Here is a 12,974-nt window from a genome sequence, read left to right as displayed (position 1 = left end):
CAGTGGTATGCCACCCCTAATATCTCCTAACACTCAGTATGGAGGGGTCAAGGGTGGAAAGCAGAAAGGTTCCCTCTGTCAGCCTGAGAATTACTGAATGGATCAGCTCACAGGGTGGCCAAATGGAGCGCTCTTCAGGGCAGCGCGCGTCTGTGCCCACAGGAAAGGTACATGCCATATGCACACGTGTGATGAGTGAGCCTGGACTAACACAGGCCTCCACACAGGTATCAGGTAATAATATCGCCATATATATGGTCGCCGTAAATAATATTGCCAGGAAAATGTCGTGGCGATATTATTTGGGTGACCATATATATGGGGACAGGGGCAAAAAAAAAAAAATGTTTTAAAAAGAAAGGTTTGGGGGTTGCAGGGGTGTCCCCCGCATGTTCCATGCAATAATGTCGCCACAAAAAACGGCAATTTTTCGGCAATATTTTTGCATGGCGAGATTTTAGTGGCAACATTATTACATGGAACCTCCACACACTGATTTAGGAAAGATTTGTCCTGAATGCAGGAATAGGATGGGTTTTTGGCACCGACGATTACCAGGCTGAACGGGCAGTAAAAGCCCTTGTCTCGCGCAATGTTTCTTCACCGTCCAATCATGAGCCTCGGAAATTGGCTCCAATCAGGGATTCAATCATTGAGTTCAACCAGCCAATCAGAGCCTTCTCGAGATGGTTTATTGAGTTTGTTTGAGTTAATTTGGCCAATCAGAGCCCTAAAACCTCCTAAAGGAAATTTGACCTCATATATAAGACCCAACTCACTTACTATTCCTTTGTGAGTTTTCATAAGCTTAGAGGGGTGGCAGTTGGAGGGTGTTTGCGGGATTTTTGGAGGAGCTTTGAAGCAGGGATTTAAGGAATTGTAGCCATTGGGTGTTGATCTTTTGTCTAGTTTTTGATCTTTAGAGTGTTTATGTAGGAAATGTTTGTGCCCCTTTGTTTTAGTGTTTGTTCACTGTATTAATAGTGTGATGTTTGTTTCCAAATATAAAAAAAGAAAAACAAACTTTGCCTTTTCCTTTTGTGCATTTTCGTTTTATGCTCCTTTAAAATCTAAAAAGCCACAAATATTTTCTGCCCCATTTTCATCCCCCCTTTCCAAGTTTCCCCAGGCAAGTTTGTTGTTATTGTCTCTTCTCCCTCGATTTTGTTCTGTTGGTTTGTTGCAGTGTTTGTAGTTGTATAGAATAGTAGTTCCTAGGATTAGTTTACTTGATATATCGGTGTGGTGCCTTGGTTCTCTGGGCTGATTTGGTGTGTTATCAGATTGCAGAGTTATCAGCTTTGACAATTGCCATTTGTGGTTGCGGTTCTCATGGAGTGCCTGCAACGCTAGGAGGAGAAGGGGAATAAGGTTGCAGGGGAGGCAACGAAGAAGCTCAGTTTCTCTTTGCAGGAGGATCAGGATTTCCCCATGAAGGATGAGGAGTGGGGGTCCTTGTGTTATTTGGGTGTCGGTTTATGGGTGTGACCAAGTAGCATCAGTGACCCTTGCCCCCAGTCAGTGGGAGAGGTGGAGGCATTTGTTGGGGGATTCAGGAGAAGGAGTGTGGGAGGAGACGGGGACATCGAAGGAGGCCCTTACTGCTAGCACAGCGGCAGGGGTGGCAGGGCCTCTTGTGGATGTCCTGAGGAGGCAACAGAGGTAGGGCATTCTAGTACATGCTCTCAGAGAGGCAGGGTCTCTAGTACATGGGCCTTAATGGGTGGTTGCTCACTGTGGGAGGATCTGAGAACCTTATTTGGGGTCTGGGCCCAGTGAAGAAAACAGAGAAATTTAGTGGGAGACTGCTCCCTGTGAAAAACTCTCAGAAGAGAAGTAGTGGCTGTACCTTGTGGGAGAACCTCAGAACCTAAAGGGATGGATTCACCCCCTGAGAGAACCTTAAAGGGTGGCTGTGCCCTTTGGGATGATCTGAGAACCTAAGTGAGGGGCTGCGCCATGTGAAAGACCCTGAGAAATATAATGGGTGGATATGGCCTGAGAAAATAACTGAGAATCTTAATGAGGTGGCTGCACCCTCTGGGAGAAGCTTAATGGGTGGCTGCACCCTGTGGGAGAACATAAGACATTTTGACAAGTGGGGTAATCATGATGGGACAATGCAAAGATTAGAAATGATTTCTTGCACAATAGGCAAAACCATGTGTAAAACAGCAACTGGTCAGGGCCTTTCAGTCACTACTACAGATATCCGCTTTCCAACTATGCACACCATAAAACAACCCCACTCCACTGATATGCACCAGGAAAAAAGCATTGTCATAATCCAAAATTTTGTCTTGGCTATTGATGGGTATTGTTCCTTATTCTTCTGTATTGAAGTGACTTAATGTTTGTAAATGTCAATGGTTCTACCTGTGTCCCTTTGAGACTTCTCCTGCGGTTAGAGACAATAGTCCCAGCTGCACTAAAAACTCTTTCAGACTACACTCCGGCATAGGTTGAGGGCAGATTTATGATTCAACCGCAAATCCCACAAGTGTCGCTGCCTGGATGTTCTGCTTGCTGTACCAATGCTGTAATGAGTCGTCATACCTATCCCATAGGTGAAATGTCCAGTAGATAGGCATCAAGAATCTGTGCCTTTTATAGTCCAAAGCCTGTTGCTATGGTTTATACATCTGTATTCAAGATACCTGAATCAATGAGGAGGATGTCCCACAGATTCATCTCCCAGTAGGCTGCACTCTCCTTGCACACACAATATTTAAAAGGTGTCCTTGGTATACTGTCCATTGATTCCATCTTTCTTGAGCTTAATATTCTCACTGTCCTTGGCAACATTCGGGCTGATTGGTGTTCTTACGGCTGTATGCATTATTTCTCCAATTGAAGTTGCAAGCGCTGCTTGTACATTTGCCCAGTCGCTCCTCTTGCTGATGTATGCTAAAGGTTCCACTGACCCGACACATGCAGATGAAAAGTGGCCACTTTTACTTTGAAACATGGATGCATAAAGGGTTGATGTGGCAACTACTTAACAACTGCTTGTACCATCTACAAGCAGATGCCCAATTGAATGGCGTCCAGGAACATCAGTGGATTAAATATTATACAGAATTATATGCTGATGAAGAGTTCGATAAAATATTTTATAGCCTACAGCCACCTATATCTTGGCAAGTTAATTGTTCACAGGTGATTGTTGAGGACTTGATAAAATCGGCTAGTTCATCACGGGCCACTGGGCCAGATGGTCTTAATAACATGATGCTAAAAGCAAACCTATGCATGTGGTCGACTATCTTGAATAAGATCTTTCAACAAGTTTTAACATCTCGTAGTATACCTTCTTCTTGGAAAACCTCTCTAAACGTGCCTATCTTCAAAAAAGGAGATCGCACGCAGCCGCAAAATTATAGACCGATAGTGCTACTAGATGCGCCAGGCAAGATTTTTGCAAAGTTAATACTTCGAGATTTTAATGCCTAGACTATACACAATCTATTGCGCAATCCCAACAAACAGGCTTTGTTAGAGGGATGGGAACGAATGTTAACCTTTTGTGTCTAAATGCGATGAAGTCACAATGCTATCTAGCTAAACAATCCATATTCTTTGCTTTTGTAGACCTGAATTCCGCTTTTGATTCTATTTCAAGAGTATTATTCATAGCCAAACTAAATAGGGACCAATGCCCCGGGACGCTGTGTGATGTAATCCATGCATTACACTCCGATACAGCTATCTGTGTGTGGCTTTCGTTAGAAGGCACTTTATCATCTCCCATTTATACATCTCGGGGACTTAAACAGGGGTGCCTCTTGGCATCAGCAATTTTTAATTACTTTCTGCATGATGTTAGTAAGACCTTTGCCTTGAACTCCTCTGATTCGCCTATGCTTAATGGTAAGCTAGTTAAATATCTTATGTATACCGACGATTTAGCCCTTATATCCAAGACCCCAGTGGGCCTTCAAAAATTAATAACAGCTTTTAATGTTTATATTGAATGGAATTAGTTAAAAATTAATACGCAGAAGACTCAGATTGTCAGTTATTTGGCATATAAATCTCACTGTAATAAATATTGAGGGATGATCAATCAGACACCATTGTTGATTGTTCCTTGGTATGTATATTTGGGTATGATTTTTGAAGGTATTCGTTGCCCGAAGGGTCAGATAGAGCATGTAGAGCGTAAGCTGGAGACAGCGATTTCGCAGACCAAAATCATCATGCATCGCTTTGGGAAATTCTCCCTAAAACCAGCTTTAGTATATTGGAACCAGAAAGCCATCCCAAGCATGCTGTATGGACTTGAAACACAAGCAATTTGGCATATATCTACTTTTGATAGACCGGAAGCGAAATGTTGGCAAAGCGTTCTCCAGCTTCCGCTCTGTGCGCCTGTCCCGTGGCTTCGATATGAACTTGGACTTGTTTCACGGTACGCACTGTATGAATAGCGCTTGTGCGCTTTGTTTAAAAAATGTTTAATCTCCACAGAAGCAAATATTATCATGAAGAAGTTATCTTTTTAGTTGTTTTCCTCACAACATAATTTTCCCAAAGTTTGGATGAATGAAGTGTATAATTTATTGGCTAAATGTGATCTATCTATTGAAATTTTGATTAACAACCCAAACAAGGCCAAGGACAAGATGTATTGCTGTGATTGGGTTGAAAACCGACAATTATGCTAGCAATATAAAAATATTTATATACATCGGTTTTCGCCTAAAATGTTTTGTACAATGGAATCATATCTCCTTAAATCTCCATGCCCTGACTTCCGCCCAGCATTTTTACGTATTCATTTCAATTTATGGCCTAGAAGGGAAGTCTAGGCAATTCGGAAATTAATTCCATTTCATTCAAGGTTTTGCAAGGACTCAACAGAGACTTTGGAACATTTAATATCATTATGTCCTGCGTTGATAGAAGCTAGAATCATTCATTTTTCCAAATATTGTATACACATGAGTGTTTTGGAAGAGACAAAGCGCTGGGGTTATTTGTTATGTTCAGCGGAGATTGAAATTCAAATGGCTAGGGTCAACTTCTTAAAAATGCTTCATTTAGATGTCTGATTTTGGTAGCCTGGAATTGATGATTATGTTTAGTATTGTATTTGTATTTTATTGTATTTTAACTGCTGTAATCGGGTCAAGAATACATTTTTTCTTCTTTTATCTCAATAATTGTGTTGTTATATTGAAAAGTTGATTAATTTCAACTATATCAATAAAAATAAAAAGGGGCTCATCATGAGCACACCGGTATATGTTAAAAGTGGCAGTAATTCCATTTACGGGCACTTTTACTGTAGCGGCCAATCACAAATCGGCAGCAATACCATTGCCAGTAATACCTGCACTGGTAATACTGGTGCCATAAAGTCCGGCAATGGTATATCCTACGATGGTTTAACCAGCACTGGTATTACTGGTGCATTACCAATTGGGAAATGGCAGAAACACAGCAGTTTCTTGTCAGTAATACCGGCAAAAGCAAGGCAGCAATACCTCAACCTGAAAGCAGGAGGTAAACGCATACAGGTGATGCAAATGAAGCCACAGGTGCACCCAATGCACCCAGAAGCCACTGGACCTGGATATTGGGTGGGTACATGTTCCATCATACTAACATCACAGTACAAGTGACATACAATGTGAGGGGGGTAACACAAATGGAGATTGCATGCCCTGAAAAAGCCCTGTTCGTGCAGGATCTGCCCACACTTGACGGACTGCAACCCACAGGATTAGTATATGACTCACGATGCAGACGTAAATGGCCAAGGCACGTAACCCCAACAGACCAGCTACGCACACTAGACTACAGGTACCAATATGCAACATTGCACAACATCTATAGGCTGCCAAATGTGGGGCTGACCCACCTAGGTGTGCCCAAAGTTTGTCCAGGGAAGGGAGGGCCCAAGAGTCAGGGAAAAAGGGCAAAGGGAACAGTTGGCAAAATCACCAACAACGAAGGTTACTGTCCATTCAAAGTAAAACCACACAGTACAATGTTACACAAGGTAGTAGTTGCCCCAATGACTCTCTATAATTCTGAATAGCCTGGCAACCACAGACACTCTTTGTGAGACTTGTCAAAGGTGGGGAATGACTAGTTGCATGGCTCACAAACATCAACCGAACTCCTGTGGTCATGTAAAGACCACTGCTATACATGGAAAGACATTCCGCTAAACTGCAACTAAGGGTCATGACACTGGCAGTTGACATGGCATGCACCCAGGTCACCATGTATATGAATCCATCATGAAATCCACACAATCAACCTGCACATGTAACCCAGACTCCCATCAGGAATCATGGATGAGAACAATGCACAGGCCCTAACCCCCCACCGTGGCATGCTGACCTGTCAGAGACTATCAAATCAACAAATGTTGGCTATGAGCTGTGTGCAAGACATACCATGACAGACTTAACACACCCCTTGAGTAGTTGACTTGACATGCAAGGACTTGAATGTGAAATTGTGTTCTGCAACAAAGCATGTGACATACATGCACAGACTGTCTATGGAGATGCTTTTGCTACAGGTAGCACATCCACAGATTATCATGTTTGGCACATATGTCCTTTGACCTTACAGGTGACTCTGGATCCCCCAGCTTCTGTGGCTAATGACTCAACTGAGGAATCCCCAGGTGCAACAGGAGAACGCATACAACATGTACAGAATAGGGTGTGTGTTGAGCACACCATTGGCCTGTTAAATGCCTGCTTCCGCTGTTTACACCGCTCTGGAGGGGCCCTTATGCATAGGCCGGATAAGGTGAGATTGTCCTTGCATTTGCAATGTTGCACAATTTCTGCATACAGCGGAACATTCCCCTGCCCCCGAATGTTGACATACCGCCTCCTGAGGAGGACGACACAGCACCAGGATTCAGGGAGGGAGGGTCTGTCTTGCCCGGAGCTGATAGATAATTCTTTCTGAGCACCACCTTATTACACTTCCCTTGTACCTTTTGTAAATTGTCACTTCTCACATTAAACAATTGCACACAATAAGGGATGTCTGAGCAGTGAATCACGTGGAACATATTATTATGTGTAGAGGTTAATTGACCTTCCACCCTGCCAAACAACCCTCCCAACTACCCTCCCCAACAACCCTCCACAGGTTCACTCTCAGTGTCCATCAGTTATTTCCTGCCCCTCTTGGAAATGGGGGCCTTCTCCTGCTCCGTGGCAGTGAGGTGGCGCTGTGAGTGGCTCCCTGTGGTGATGGGTAGGGATCTCTCTGTGGGGGTCACAGAGGTGGGGGCTCTGACCGCTGGGCCCAGAAGAACTGCAGGATGAGCTGAATGGCTTGTTTGAGGGACTCGGCAGAGGCTGACTCTGTATGCTCCCTCACTCTCTGTCCCAGTGATCCCATGGGTGCAGTGGCATGCCCGAGTGTCTGGGCTCTCCTTTGGGTACACCCCTGCAGGCAGTCATGCATGGTGTGCATTTCATGCAGCTGCTGGCCCACAAATGCCTCTATGTATGCCTGATGGCACTCAACGGTATCTAGCCTCGCCCGTACTGTTGACATGTTGGTCGCGGGCAGAGGTGGTGGGCTGCGTGGGCTTTGTGGTGGTTCTGGGCTGAAGCATGAGATGCATCGGCCATGTCATGCTCCTGCTCCCCCTCTTCCTAATCGGTGGTAGGAACAAGGGCCCTGACACAATGTACCAGTGGCTGTGCTACATGTGATGGGATGAGGGCGTGCTGGAACCCTGACGACTGTACACCACTGCTGGGAGAGCAGCAGTGTGTTCCATGACAGGTGGCAGCAGTGGCATGGCAGTGGTGGATGCAGTGACAGCTGTGTCACCTGCCTGGCTGTTGGCGGTGCCATTCTGCATCACCATAGGGATGGTGTCCTCCTTTTCTCCTTAATGCTGGCTGTTGTTTCAACTGTGTTGTTGGGTGGAGGTGGAGGAGGTATTGGTGGTGGTGGTGGCACTGTAGCCCTGCTCTGCTGCTTGCTCCCACTGGCAAGTGGTCTGGCCTGTGCAGCGGTGGTGGCAGCTGATGTGCCTGCAGTGGAGGGTCCTGCCTCATCACTGTCCGGGGACTGTGTTCCTGTTAGAAATAGAATGACATGCTGTCAGTCATCTTGCAGACTTGTTTGCGGGCTTGCAGGCCACTGATAGGACATTGTGAGTGTTCCAGAGACACACATTTTGCATGATTAGCAAGAGCGGTAACAGTGAAATGGGTGCTGCCACTTCTACATGTTGGTAGTGCCTGCTGAGGGTGTACATGGTACATGCATGTGCTCACTGACTGTTGGCCTGCCAAGGTGCCATGTTGCTACGTGTGCACTGGGGCATCACTTGGTGATTTGAACTTGCATGGCATGCATGGGTGCTTCTTATGTGTCCATAATTTGGCAAACACATCTCGGCTACAGTGCATGTACATGGCTACGTTTCACCGCCTCACCTGGCACATGTGTGTCCTCACTGTGCATTTGCTGTGATGGCCTTGTAATGACCCATTACCTTGCACATGTATGTCGTTGCTGGGGGATGCATGTTTATGGGCACAGCGTTTACATATACATGGGGTCAGATGGACTCACCTGCATCACCAGGGGACCCAGCTCTGGCCTCCGTGCTGCCAATCCCCTCGATGCCCTTCATGTGCAGGATGAAGCTTGCTTTCCCATCCATGGCATGAGTTTGAGGGGTTCTACTGTGCCACCTCATGTGGCAGCGCTATCCCTCCTGTGTCGGGCTATGAGGCTACACACCCTCACCTTTAAATCATCCCACCCGTTGTGGCAGTCCCTGGCAGTACGGGGTACAGTGCCCTCTGCTGACACCCTTGACATGATCTCGGCCCATATGACCGTCTTCCTCTGCACAGATGTCTTGCGTTGTCTGCACTGTGAGAAACCGGATCTCTCCCTCGGGTGGCCAGTGCACAGCCATCGCCTTTGGATCCAGACTCTGGGGGTGGACCAGTGCAGGAGAATCACCTGGGTGAGGGGTTTTCAGGGAGTGGGGGTGAGACAGCCGATGGTGAGGCGTAGTATTCCCCCCTTTCTGTTCATCAACCCCATCCTATTTTGTAGGATTTTCTGAAGTCCCAACTCCCCCAAACAGGAAGAGGTAACCAGACTAACTCTCTCACATCGTACTGGACATGTCCCATTAATCGGGTCAGGAAAAGTCAGACCCTTTACAATAAGTGCATACCCTTGATACCAGTTGGCTCTCCTCACACAAATAAAAGGCAACACCTAAAGACACACTCTGGGCAAGGTGGAACACGAGTATGAGCAGTATATCCGGGATAAAGGCACACGTACTAGTGTAGAGCAACGGACCAAGGGACGAGAGCAGTGGGCCGAAAACCCAAAGGGTTCCCTACTGGAGGTTATTGCCTCTGACAGAGCGTGAAAGACACGTGGAGAAGGCCAGATCACACAAGTAAAGATTGCCTTGTGTTTCAAGGACGCCAGCAAACCTCCCGGGTGAACGGCAGAGTTGAGGAGGCGAGGCCACGCCTGTGGTACTAACCTTGACTCATGAATTGGAAATAGCAAAACAAGAAAAAAGCGCACACAGCCGGTGAGTTGGCAAGCAACCTGAGAGACCAGTGTGTGTTAAAGCGAATGAATTAGAGAAAATTATATCACAAGTAAAGGCTGCACACGTGTGGATGAGACGCAAAGAAAGGCAGACCTGTGAAAGAACTTTGAAGTAAAAGGCAGCTGTGAGATCAGTGATACTAAGTAATGGAGTGGTCCAGCGAAAGGAAGTAGCCCAGTCGCAAGTCTCAGTGAAAGGTACATTGTTTGAAGGTTAAAAGCGAACAAACAGCAAAAGTGCGAAGTGGTCCTGCAGTGGTCTGTAAAAAGAGCCACACCCAGTTGAAAGTCTTTGACATCTGAAAGAAGTCTGAGCCCGATTGAGGGTGACACGAAGTACATTAAACTTGGGTAAGGAAGCTCCATGCAGGTTTTTGTTGAATTGTGACGTGAAAGGTCTGATCCCGACAGAGGGGGACCTACTTGAACTGTGTGCTGTAAGGTCTAAGCCCGCCAGAGAAGGACCTTTGTGAACTTTGTGTTGGAATACAATTTTGAAAGTCAAGAAAGAGACTTTAACGTGAAAGGCCAGGTGGGCCTCAATCCACGGTTTGGAACTGCTTAGAGTGTTAAAAACCGAGCCAGAGTGTGTCATCCTGCCTACAAGGACAGCCTTAGTCCATAAGGTTTAACTTGAGGAGAGCTGGTTCAACCATCTTTATTCTTTTGAACACTGATTTTTCCTTTGCATACATTTCTCCTTTTTACACCTTTTGCACAAGAGACAGGGCAGGCATTTGGTTTTTGTTAGCATAGGCCATTTTGATTTGACAGACTCCACTAGGACTGTTTTGTTTATCGTTTGATGGTCAAGACTACTCCCATCTTATTTATATGGCAAAATAGGAGATTTTGCCCTATTGCAGCCATGGAGATAATAGCTCCATGGCTACCGCCAAACTCGTAATGAGGACCTATGTCTTTAATAAGTCCAAAACTGCCTGGCTATCAATTTATATATCCCCTGCCTTCAGACATGTCTGTCTCATTTATAGAACCATTTCCAAATGCTAATCTAGTTTTCAACCTCAATGACATATTTATTTTTCCTCTCATTTTTTATATCAGTTTTTATATAATGCTCAATGTCAGATTTCTCCCTCCCCTTATTGGTGTAAGAAAAGCTGTTTTCATTGTCCAATTTAATGATACTCAACATATTGAACGAAGAAGGATAAAGAGTTGAGTCGGCCATGCTGGAAATAGAACATGTGAAGTGAATACTTGTCACATGTCAGAGGTGAGTGCTTACCCCATGAGTTATTCCCCCAGTGCAGGGGCATAACCATAGCCCCTGCAGCCAACCCATTGTGTGGAGACCCTTTTGTGTCTGTGATCAGCTGGGGACCCCGTTACCCTCAGTGGCACAGCGAGAGAATGCCTGCCACCCACTGAGCTGGTGCTACCCACCCTCATTGATTTAGAAAAACTGCACATGGCAGTGAACTGTCAACAATGCCCTGTAGCCCACTGTTTGCTGTTGGTAGGGAACCAAGCAGTTTCTCACCTACGATGCTCATCAAAAGTGCCCCTCTTTCTGTTTCCTGGTCTTGCAGCGTTATATTGATTCCTGCTGCCCATGAGCCCTAACGTGTAGAATGAGATGCTTCAGCAGCATGTTATGTCTGTGTGGTTTGGTTAGAATAAAGTGTTTGTATGTGTGTATGCTTGCATTTCTCAAATCAATGCAATTTGTGTGTGTTTATACGGGTTGGGATGACAGTGTGCACTTGTGTGTGAGTCTGTGTGTGCCTTTGCATATGTATTATTCTCTGTGTGTCTGTGTGTGTCTATGTGTGTGTGAGCATGAGGGAGTCTTTTAAAGTGCCACCTGTGCATATGCTTTATGTGGTGGAAAATGCTGGATTGTACTGTGGCTGTGTCATGCATGCTGGACGTGGTCCTACCTCCTACGCTCGTAGAACAGCTAGACCGTTCTATTCCAAATGGCGGTTGTTCGACACGTTGCCGGGAAAACGACGTTTGCACTTTTCACGTCGCTAACTCACGTGTTTTCTGCTTCGTCACGTGAACTACGGCATTGCGTATTTAAGCAGCGTGGAAACTTCACTCGCTGCTTCTGATCGAATCATTTGGCGTTGTGTAGCTGAACCTCCGGTCTGCATCCTTGCTGATTACTACAGCTACCTTTTGGCCTTCTATAGCGTGTTTTCCGCCACACGCTGATTCCTGGAGCTGTTTGGTTGCGTGTAAATCCACACGTTGTCTTCAAAACGCGGCCGGCCTGGGCTGCGTGAATCCTGTTCGCGTGTAAATCCACACGCGCACGCTATCTTCAAACGCGGCTGGCCTGGGCTGCGTGAATCCTGTTCGCGTGTAATTCCGCACGCGCACGCTATCTTCAAACGCGGCTGGCCTGGGCTGCGTGAATCCTGTTCGCGTGTAAATCCACACGCGCACGCTATCTTCAAGTGCTGCTGGCCTGGACTGCGTGAATCCTGCTCGCGTGTAAATCCACACGCGCACGCTATCTTCAAGCGCTGCTGGCCTGGACTGCGTGAATCCTGCTTGCGTGTAAATCCACACGCGCACGCTATCTTCAAGTACGACTGGCCTGGACTGCGTGAATCCTGCTCGCGTGTAAATCCACACGCGTATGCTATCTTCAAGCGCTGCTGGCCTGGACTGCGTGGATCCTGCTCGCGTGTAACTCCACACGCATATGTTGTCTTCAAGCGCTGCTGGCCTGGACTGCCTGAATCCTAATCGCGTGTAAATCCACACGCACACGCTCTTTTCGTCGCGGCTGTCCAGAACCGCGTGTACTTTGTTTATACCCTAAAAGGAGCGCTATTTCCAACTCCTGCACCTGTGTTATTAACAGGGGGATTGATTCACTTCTATACTTTACACTACGTGGGAAGGAAACTTTCAAGGATAAGTGGAAGGTGACAGTGAACAGTACTTTGGACGCTATCCTGTGGTGCATCAACCCGGTATCTAGCGTGAGCCTCGTTCCGTTCGGGATAAGTCTCCCTTACTAACCTTCCCTTCCTTGTCGTTTGTTCTACCTTGGATTCCGCAAGAGACTCTGCTGGATTCATCTGCCCTAGACTCAAGGTCAGTGTGTGCATCCATAACATTTCCTATTCCATCATACCCAGGTTGGGACAGTTATTCATGATACTTTATTTTGTTCTAGGCTGACTTCTTATACCTTACCCACGCCCTTTCCAGTGATCCATCGCTCTGCCTGTTTTACCAGTCAGAGAGTTGTATCATTTGGAAGGTCTTAACTTGACTTCACAACTATCAAAACGCGTGAACAGGGATCCGGAAGACCCTACCACCTGTATCCTTTTAAGTACCGTATCCTTTTCAGTTAATACTTTGGTGCTTTCTGACAGAATCAGAAGCCATGGAGG

This window comes from Ambystoma mexicanum, chromosome 9, assembly GCF_040938575.1.
Source record: "Ambystoma mexicanum isolate Mex_15411 chromosome 9, UKY_AmexF1_1, whole genome shotgun sequence".
In the NCBI taxonomy this organism is placed as follows: Eukaryota; Metazoa; Chordata; class Amphibia; order Caudata; family Ambystomatidae; genus Ambystoma; species Ambystoma mexicanum.
The sequence above is the reverse complement of the archived record's forward strand: the minus strand, read 5'-3'. Positions refer to the sequence as shown.